Source organism: Nuphar pumila, chromosome 13 (assembly GCF_984573655.1).
Source record: "Nuphar pumila chromosome 13, dmNupPumi1.hap1.1, whole genome shotgun sequence".
NCBI lineage: Eukaryota > Viridiplantae > Streptophyta > Magnoliopsida > Nymphaeales > Nymphaeaceae > Nuphar > Nuphar pumila.
Window position 1 is genome coordinate 28,238,855 of NC_143261.1, and position 10,383 is coordinate 28,249,237.

The window sequence follows — 10,383 nt, forward strand, 5'->3', positions numbered from 1 at the left end:
CTGACTAGGCCGTAAGGCCTAGTGCCGCACGGGCCTTCCTTGGCTTGAAATGCGAAAAATTTGGCCTTGGAAAATTAGCCCGTGACAACTGGTATCAAAGCAGAGCATACGAGTGCCTAAGTGGTTGATATGTTGGAGAGCCTTTGGCCGGGTTTCTCTTCATGTTGCCAAAGCATGTTCGGAGCACCGAAGTCGAATTATGATGCTTCATGGTGGAGTTAACATGAAGGCTGGTTTGTTGGAGTGGGATTGGCTATGTGGAGGGCCAACTATATAGTCAGCTCAGAACAACAATGTGCAGTTTCTGTGTGGGCAAGAAAGATCGTTGTTTTCCTTCATGCCTCGAAAGCTTTACGAGGCACAGTGGCGTACAAAATGTGTGTTTAAAAAGGAATGAATCCTTTGGGTCAAGTCAACACTGAAAGGGCAGTGTTTGCTTATTGCGAGCTCACCAACCACCAAGAAAGTGCCCTATGAATGAGGGCTTATGCGCGACAGAAGGTCGCAGTGGATTGCGGTGGACCGTTGTTGGAGTTGCTAGAGACACGCTGAGGTATGGGACTCAGTGTGTTCGAAAGTTGCGACAAGTGCGGGTTGAAGCCACAGTGTAGGCACGCCTTTGGGTTCAAGGGTGCCTTGTTTGGTGAGGGCAGTGCGAGGAGGAGCTCGACTGTCGCTCTGTGTTTGGTGAGTGCAGTGCGAGGAGAAGCTCGACTGGCGCTCTGTGTTGAGGGCAACGCGAGAGAGAGTGCCTCGGTTGTCGCTCGTGTGTGCCGGCATACTCTCCACGGACCACAGTCAGGATGACAGGTGGTGTGCAGACCGAGTATGGCCGAAGTGATGCAACCTGAAGTGACCGAGCCAATGAGTGGGCAATGAGGGCTTACAGGGGAGTCAAGTGAGTTGGTTGAGGGCAACGCGAGAGGGAGTGCCTCGGTTGTCGCTCGTGTGTGCCGGCATACTCTCCACGGACCACAGTCAGGATGACAGGTGGTGTGCAGACCGAGTATGGCCGAAGTGGCGCAACCTGAAGTGACCGAGCCAATGAGTGGGCAATGAGGGCTTACGGGGGAGCCAAGTGAGTGTAACCTCCAGAATGGGCTTCATCTTGTTTTGGCGGTCTGTGTGTGAACCGCATGGTCGAGTGGTGAAGTTGGGGTGAATGGGGGCGCCCGAGTGTGAACTTGGTGGTGTGCAATGAGGGCACACGTGTGAAGCGTGCTGAGACGGCAAGATGTCGTGCGGGCATGGGAGACCCGCTTGAGAATGGGGACTACGCTGGGGTCCCGTGATTATGAAAAGAGAAAAGGAGCTAAATGGTAAGGTGCACATCATCCGGATGAATTGCGTTGTCGAACGGAACTCCATAGATGTTAAGCGAAGAGATCGTCGAGGACGACGATGGCTTGAGTGGGGGAGAATGTTGCACCTGAAATCTCGGAGAGCCTTGCAACGTGCCATAGGTATGGGACTTGGTGCGGTGCATGGGGTTGAAGAGACGTATGCATGCCACTGATAGTGTCGTGTGCCTGAGCTTGGCACTGGGCTGTGCAAAGGAGTTGGCGTGTGCACGGGTTGGTGCAATGCAGGTGCTGAAAAAGGTGTGTGCATGTCACTGATTGCGTCATGTGCCTGAGCTTGGCACTAGACAGTGGAAGGAGTGTGTGACATGTGCACTGGCAAGGTGCAGTGCACATTCATAAGAGGCACGTGCATGCCACAGATGGTGTCGTGTGCTGGAGTGGGGCACAGGGCTGTGCAAGGAGTGTGGCATGTGCCTGGTGTGGTGCAGTGCAAATGCGGCAACAGATGCATGGATGTGTGTGAAGTGCGGTGGAAGTGCCCCAAGAGTGATGGATTGGTTGGTTGCGGCGTGCATGAGGCAGTCGGGCCAACCCCGTGGCAAACAGGCCTTGCCCATGTGTGCAGAGTTTGGTGCACATGCATAACAGTGGTGTCGTGTGTTGCACAGACCATTGTCATGCGTTGTGCATGTGGCGTGCGAAGCACATCATGCGGTGGGCACGTAGTTGCGGTGAGCATGGTCAGAGCTTGGCATGTGCAGCAATGTGCGCAGTGTGGGCACAGTTGCGTGCACAATCTTTGAGGCGATAATCCAATGAGCATTTGAAGTTGTTTGGGGCCAAGATCGAAGATTCACCGTGTAAATGGACTATGGGGAACGCGTGGGTGAAGGCGGATTTGAAGAATTCTGAAGTTGAGAAATTTATGGTTCCCCAAGTGTTATTCGGGTTCCTCTTGCTGGCAAGGGCCTGGCTCCTAAAATACCTATATAGGGGACCTCCTGTTTGAGCTGTCTGGCACATGTTGCAGCAGTTTGGCATAGGCACCCCCTATATCGCACGGGCAGCACTGGGAGTGCATGGGGGTGTCCGTGTGTAGTGCAAATCCCCCATGGGACGTAGGCAAAGGCCTTGGGTGCGCAGGTAGGCGACTCTTGGTGCGGCGGTGCGGTCCCAACCGTGCATGGTGGCACGGGGTTGTGCAAGTGAGTGCACAGCGCCAGCGAATGAGTTTGGGTGGTGCTTATCGCTATGGCATGAAATCATCAACTGGTCTTCGGACTGGGGGTCGAAAGACCTGGTCCCTTCGGTGGTGAGGTTATGTTGGGGGCGTGCCCATGGGGCTGCGATCTGCTCCCTGGCACGCGAGGCTAAGGCATATGTGCGTTGTTGGCTCAGATGGTTGGGCTTGAGGAAAGGTGGCTTGCAATGATGGTTGGAGGCATGACATGCATCAGTAAAGGCTTTGGGATGTGTTATGCTCCCCATGACCCGTGTTGGATGTTGGTTAAGTCGGTAGTGCTGCGAAGGCACGTTTCAGCCCTTGTCAACGTGCGCTTGCTTGTGGGAGCTGTAAGGCATGTTTGGCTTGGTCATTGAAGGTGCTAGCCGGTATGGGACGGCTAGGCACGTAAGTGGCGATCAGATGCACGATGAACCATGTTCGGAAGGATTTCTTGAAAAGAAGGGTTTGTTAAGTTGACGTTCCGCTGGGTAAGAAGTTTACGTGTGGGAAACACGTGCTGTGAGGCTGACTAGGCCGTAAGGCCTAGTGCCGCACGGGCCTTCCTTGGCTTGAAATGCGAAAAATTTGGCCTTGGAAAATTAGCCCGTGACAGTAATAGTAGTTGCTGTGAAGTCTTTGATGCTTGTCTTGACCCATTCAATTTTCAAGCCATAGGCCCCTTTTGTTGAAAAGTACTTTAGAATAGTCTAACCACTACTGATACTAATAGTGCGACCGATGAAATTCATCGTAAATTTGTGACGGATTAGCGAGAGAAAGATATTTGTCGCTAAAATATCATTTATTTACGATTTTAGCATAACTATTTTGTCGCTAAGTCATCGCCAAATAGCGACGAAATTTGGCCATCACGAATCCATTGCTAATTTCCTCGTAAATCCCTAACTTTTTCCATTTTTTTCTCTTTTCTGTTTCATCTCCGCTGCGCTTCTCCAGCCCACCTCCTGTTGCTCCTGACCCGCCTCCCGTCGCCCCCCAGCCCGCCTCCTATCGACCCTCGGCCCACCTCCGGTCGCCCCCCGGCCTGCCTCCCATCGCCCCTTGGCCTGAATCTTGTCACCCCCTGGCCTGCCTCCTGTCGCCCCCCCGACCCACTTCCTGTCGCCCCCCGACCCGCCTCCTGTCCCCCCCCCCCTCGACCCGACAACATCGCCGCCGACCCTCCTACCTAACTCACTGTTACCCCCTCCCTCTCTGGTAGCCTTGCCGACCCCCTTCTGCCGCGCACCCGACCTACGTCGACACCTCCGTCCAAACATCTCATTTCCCCCTCTTTTTCGCTCATGTTCCAAACATCCCCGACGCCTTACCCCCATCTCTGGCGACCTCGCAAGTAGCCCCCCGGACCTCCTCCCTGGATTGTACTGTATATTTGTGCTTCGCAGATACGTTGTTGAAGTAATTGCGCGATGCTTAGTGCTAAGTATCACATGTGGCTAAAAATGCAATGCAAACATAAATAAGAAAAAAATGTAAAGGCATAAGCAATTCAAATCGGGTAAATACCCGTGGTGAGTAAGTGATGCAAGCGCATCGCATGTTATTTAATTTATTGGATGCAATACTTTTCTGTTCACACACCCACTTAGTTTTTTATATCTAGAACTGCTTTGATGGAGTTTGAAGACCATGCTGAGCATGATTTTAATGTATGAGAATAAAAGTGCTCTTATTTTTAGAGTACATATTCTATGTTCATCATGATAGTAGTTAGCGGGACATTGGAGTTGTTTGCTGCATGTACATGTTTGATATATGTTTTGATATGAATGATTTGAATGTATTGCAATGTTTGATGTGTCTATATCCATGCTTGCACGAAGTTATTTTTCATTTGATTATGCCTTTCATGTAAAATTGTATCCTTAAAACATGCTTCAAATAAATGTATCGTTTTATGAAATGTGATTTCATATTTCTAAATATCCTCATGATGTGTATAAATATGATGTGATGTGTTACACAAAAAAATTTATGCATTCAAAAAATTGCTCACAAACAATCATTAAACAAGAATTAATAGATAAATTAGATATTTTTTTCATTATAGGATTATTAAGATTCTCTTTCAACTGGTGATGACAATATCTATAATATTATAGGACAAAATGACTGCAAACCATGAATGAATGTACCGTAGGATAGTTGATAATGAGGTGTCGACTGAATATATGGATGTTGTTGACAGTTTTATTGAATTCACAATGCAAGTGTCAGTATAGTGGATCGCACCGACCGAACTAGATGCCACTGCACGATGTGTAAGAACAATCGATTTGCAGAACCTCATGGTGTTAGACATCACCTATATAAGAAGGGTTTTGTTAGCGATTATCAGAATTGGATGCTTTATGGTGAATAATTTTGGAATAATTTTGACGCACGGGTAAATGTAGTGCACGATAATCCATATGTGGATTTGATATTTGATGTCGTAGGACGAGAAAAGGGTTCTGCTATGGGACATAGTGATGCACCAACTAGGGTAAAGGAAGAAGCAACAAATGATGCAACTAGTACATTTTATGACTTACTTAGAGTTGTTGACGAGCAATTGTGGAATGATTGCGAGAGTCACATCTTATTTGTAGTTCTTCAACTACTGAATTTAAAGTCAGAATATAATTTGAGTCAATCATGTTTTGACCGTTTGTGCTCTATTGTGAAGAGTATGTTGCCCAAAGATGAGAAATTGCCACAAAATCTCTACCGTGCGGAGGTTATGGTCAATGCTCTAAGTATGAGATATCAAAAGATAGATGCTTGTCCCAATCACTGCGTGTTGTATTTCAAAGATCAAGGAAATAGATATCATGTCCATCATGTGAACATCCTCGGTTCAAGCCAAAAACAAAGGGAAATGGTAGCATAAAGTCAAAAGAAGTGTCATATAAGTTTTTGTTAAGTGTAGACGATTTGATCTGGGGTTGCGAAGAAAACTTCCATATCTCACTGATGCAAAAGTACAAAAAGAACGTGAAAATAAGTTTGTGGCATGATTGAAAGAGTTGGTAAGGACGATTGTATATATTATTTCTCTGTAAACAACAATAAGAGACTTAATTGGTCATGATCACAGTCATTGTTTATGCTTGTAGGTCTGCCATGATGATGTTAAAGATCAAGGAATATGTGATTTACAAAATGGTTCGTCCAAAGTTGTGCAATGTTACGATGGGTACATCATAAATGGTTATCGATTTCATACAAAAGACTACGGTGTCAACAAGTCAACAATGAATAGTGGCGTGTGCGTCAAGGATAACAGCTATGATGAAAATGAACATGACTACTACAGTGTTATAGAAAAAATAATGGAGTTGACTTACTTAGGCACAAATAATAACTTAACTTTATTCAAGTGTCATTGGTTTGATCCCACAACAACAAGAGTCGACAAAGCCTCAGGCATTGTGGAGGTGAATCATAAATCAAGGTTTGGAACATATGAATCACTCATATTAGCCTCACAAGCTCAATAAGTTTACTATACTTCATATCCAAATACAAGAAAGTGAGATAGAAATGAATGGTGGGCAGTTTGTAAGGTGAAATCTAAACTATACCCCGAGTATAATCAGTTAAAGGAAGACAAGTTAAAGAGAGTGATTACTATCAATCAGATGATATGTATGACTTCTCTTATGATCACGATGTCGCACATGGTATGCATGTCATATCTCCATTGTCCGATGACACATGCATAGAAGAATGTGATCCAAATGATATACCAAGTGAATGAGTGCTAAATGAAGAAGAAGAAGATGATGACAAAGATGAGGAGGATAAAGAAAAATAGTATGAAAGTCAAACAAGTGATGAAGAATCATTCTCGAGCTAATGAAATACATCTTGTAATACATACTTATATTTGATCTGAATGATTAGAATGATTTGAATGTATTGAAATGTATTGCAATGTTTGAATGTATTGCATGAACTTATTTTCGATTTGATTATGTATCTTCGATAGGTTTCAACTACTGAATTGAATGTATTGTAACGTGTTAGAATTATTTGAATGTCTTGCATGGAGTTTTTTTTATTTGATTATGTATCCATGAAGATATAGAGTTGTGTAACTGATTTAATTGTATTGCAAGTTAACGATAAGTATTGCGAGAGAAAAGAAAAGAAAAGAAAGGAGGCTCACATTAGGGATTTATGAGAAATTTAGTGACGGATTCGCGACGGCAAAATTCTGTCGTGAATTTGCGACGAAAAATTTCTGTCACGAAGTTGCGACGGAATTTTTCCGTTGCAAATCCGTCGCTAATTAGTGACAAATTCGTGATGAAAGTTTTTTCGTCGCTAATTCCACAAATAATTCGAATGTTAGGGACAGATAGTTTTCTCTAGCTAATCCATCGTAAATTTGCGACGAAAAAAATTCATCGCAAATTTCCGTCGCTAATTAGAGTTTTTCTTGTAATGAGAAGTCGATGGCTACGTAAAATCATCATCTTAAAAACCCAAACTGGGCAAGCTGTGAATTATGGGCATAAATAACCAGAAATGGATATGCAGTACATCAAGACGACTAGAACCAATGAAATGATCTAATTGTTGTTGCAGAGAGAGAGAGAGAGAGAGAGAGAGAGAGAGAAAAGAACAGTGAACAAAGGGTGCCATGTTTTGAATGCGACCGTCTTAAATGGTCAAGCTATTGCGAAATATGAGTGAGGAATAAAAGCTACAAAACAGCAACACTTTACAAAACTCAGTATTTCTCAAATTTTTGTTATTATAAACATAATAACATCACAATAAAATCCTGATATTTTAGTTCGAACAAATATATCAGGATATCTTTGCAATATCTTTGACAATATCACAATATTTATCAGTTAAGGATATTCCATACCGTGGAAAAGGTACCTTCAGCCTTTTGAGAACTCCATTTAACACTTTAATTTCTAAAATGCTCCTTTTCTATTTGAAAGTTCCAGGTTGCTTGAATTGTAGGTTCAATTGTCTGATACCATTTCACTACTCAAATATAGATGATGAGCATCTGAGAGGAGTGTGACCTTTCGGTGCGTTGGTACAAAAAGCTCAATTGCCTGTATGAGGTAAAGAGAGATGATAATTCCATGCCTCGTATTACAAATTCCTTTATATAAGTTGAGAAAACAATAAGAAAATGAAAAACTTTGTGGGATATAATGAAAGTGGGACAAAGGAAAAAGTGAAGGTACTCAGTTTTGAAAACTGAAAAATAAAAAACTCACGGGCCTAACCCAAATAAAAGGAGAAAGCTTGACGATGATTATTGAAAACATGCATATTAACCTGTCAAATTCTGTTAACTATGCTGTTTGACAAATATCCAACAGAGCTCCTCTCTGGTATTAATGGAAACAATGTGGTCATCAATGACTTCTAGCATTTTTTACATAATTCTGGATCTATCTTCCTGTTCCCCAGTGGTACCCACACCAATCTGTCAGTTGATCCTTCATGTTGCTTGCGGAGGCTAGATAACATTCACCTTTTCGCACTTCTGCAACGTGTCTTTCAAATAAAGCAAGTCACCAGGATAATTTGCTAGATCCAAATACAATAATCCATTATCCATGTATCATAGAACACCATGCATTGTCTGAGAATATGTTCACATGGAAAGCACCACCCACGAACTCTCTGTCTGATCCTTGCTACTGTGGCTCAAGGATGAGCTCAACGCTTTCACTGCCAACTGTCTGGCTTTCTGCAATTGTATGTCATCCACAAATATTTACATGTTCCATCCTCATGGACAACAATGGCAGATTTCAAGAATGACATGAGGCCTGCCCCCATGGATTTCAACATCATTCAATGCTTTTTCACCCCCTTATATTCTGAGTTGTACATCATGGTCTCTCCATGGATCCACTTCCAACTTTCTTTGGCATGATATATAGTCTAGTATTACATATATTTCTCCCGCACGAGGATGTGTCTTATCTTGAGCAATAAATCTATGAAGACTACCATCCACCTCAATGCAGCTATGACCTGGAGCCTTCCTAACTCCCGTCTTCCATCATTGCCCTCATCTTTCTGGAATCATCCCATCTATTAGCAACAGCATAAATATTTGGCAGACCAATGTACCGACCATCATGAGCAGGCTCTATTTCAATCAAGCGCTTCCCAACGACTTCACCAACACCCAACCTTCCATGTATCTTGCATCCATTGAGCAAAGCACCCAACATTGGTGCAGTTGGTTCAATGGGCATCCTATTTATAAATTCATATGCCTCATCCACATGCTCAGCTCGACCAAGGATGTCAACCATGCAAGCGTAGCGCTCAATCTTAGGAGTCATCCCATATCTCTCAAGTGCCTCAAAGAAGCACCACGCTTCCTCCACCAAGCCTGCATGGGCACACGCACATAACAGAGCAAGATATGTGATCTCATCTGGTCTTACATTTACCTCAAGCATCTCTCCAAACAATTCAAGTGATTCCGTACTCAATCCATGCATTGCCAAACCACCAATAATGGCATTCCAAATAAGCACATCTGTTTGATAAGGTGGGACTGCTCTAAAGGCCTTCATGGCCTCCTCAAGTCAACAAGGGCAGTGCACAATTCAATTGTCAATTTGAACCCATTATCTTCTATGTAGGCATGTACTCTCATTCCCTCATCAAGTGCACCTAGATGGGCACAAGCACACAACACACTGACCATGGTGACTACATTAGCCTTGACACCCACCACCTCCATCCTTTCAAATACGGCCAAGGCCTCCCTGTAGTCCTCGCTCTGGACATACCCCACAATCATCGCACTCCATGTCACCACATCACCACATTTGGCATAGCCGTCCACCATGGTGTTCCAAGCGACCAAGTTTCGTGGAGGCATTTCTTCGAACAGTTTCCTAGCACTCTTTATATCACCACAGGAAGCATACATGTGCATCAAAGAATTCTGAATAAACACGTTGAATGGAAGGCCGTTCTTCATGACATGCACATGGACAGGTTCGCCGAGGCGGGAAGACAGTAGACGGGCACACGCCTTCAGGACGAACGGGAAGGTGAAATTATCCGGCGAAACTCCCGCAACCAACATCTGAGTATACAGGGAGATGGCTCGAATTGGGGTCTTGCTCTTCGAAAAGCCACGGATGATAGAGTTCCAAGCAAAGACTGCGGGATGGATGAGTTGGTGGAAGATCCCACAGGCGTAATTGAGATCACCATGTTCAGAAATCGCACAAAAAGTAAATATTTTGGAGGAGAAATGGTCATCCAGAGAGTATCCCGAAACGATGGCTTGGGCATGGATTTGCTTCAATTCTCTCATGGATTTACAGATGTGGAGTAGGTGGGAAATGGGTTGGTTCGGGTGCAGTGCTCTTTTGCCTATGGAAATCACCATTAAACTCTCTCTCTCTCTCTCTCTCTCTCTCTCATATTTGAAGTGCTTGGCTTCGCGTATAAGTAGCTTGAGAGCAGATACTTTCATATTGTATTTAATCAAAATGCTGATAATATTCCATCATCACCGCATATCTCACTCGATCTCGATGGAGTTGATTATACACTTTAACAAAGTACACACACATCCATGACCAAGAATTTAAATCGCATTTTTAGAGCCGTAAAAACACTAAGATTTTCTACCCTATATCCAAAAGCTTCCCTTCATTCATTTTTTCAGAAAATTAAAGTTACTTGTCCTATAAAACTTTAACATCAAGCACATAACATGTATACGTGCATTTCAGCATTTGTTATTTCACACATGACTCGACAAACTAAATGAATATGATCAACCAAGACTCAGTTTTGAACGGTGTTGGTAGCCCAGACAGGTGCACCATAGAT

At 43.9% G+C, this 10,383-nt stretch overlaps 2 pseudogenes; both read right to left on the reverse strand.

The window, feature by feature from the left end:
• Positions 1-8,561: 8,561 nt before the first annotated feature.
• Positions 8,562-9,104, reverse strand: LOC149818198 (pentatricopeptide repeat-containing protein At2g29760, chloroplastic pseudogene; annotated as a pseudogene).
• LOC149818199 (pentatricopeptide repeat-containing protein At5g08305 pseudogene) lies at positions 9,101-9,859 on the reverse strand (annotated as a pseudogene).
• Between the last annotated feature and the right edge of the window lie 524 nt (positions 9,860-10,383).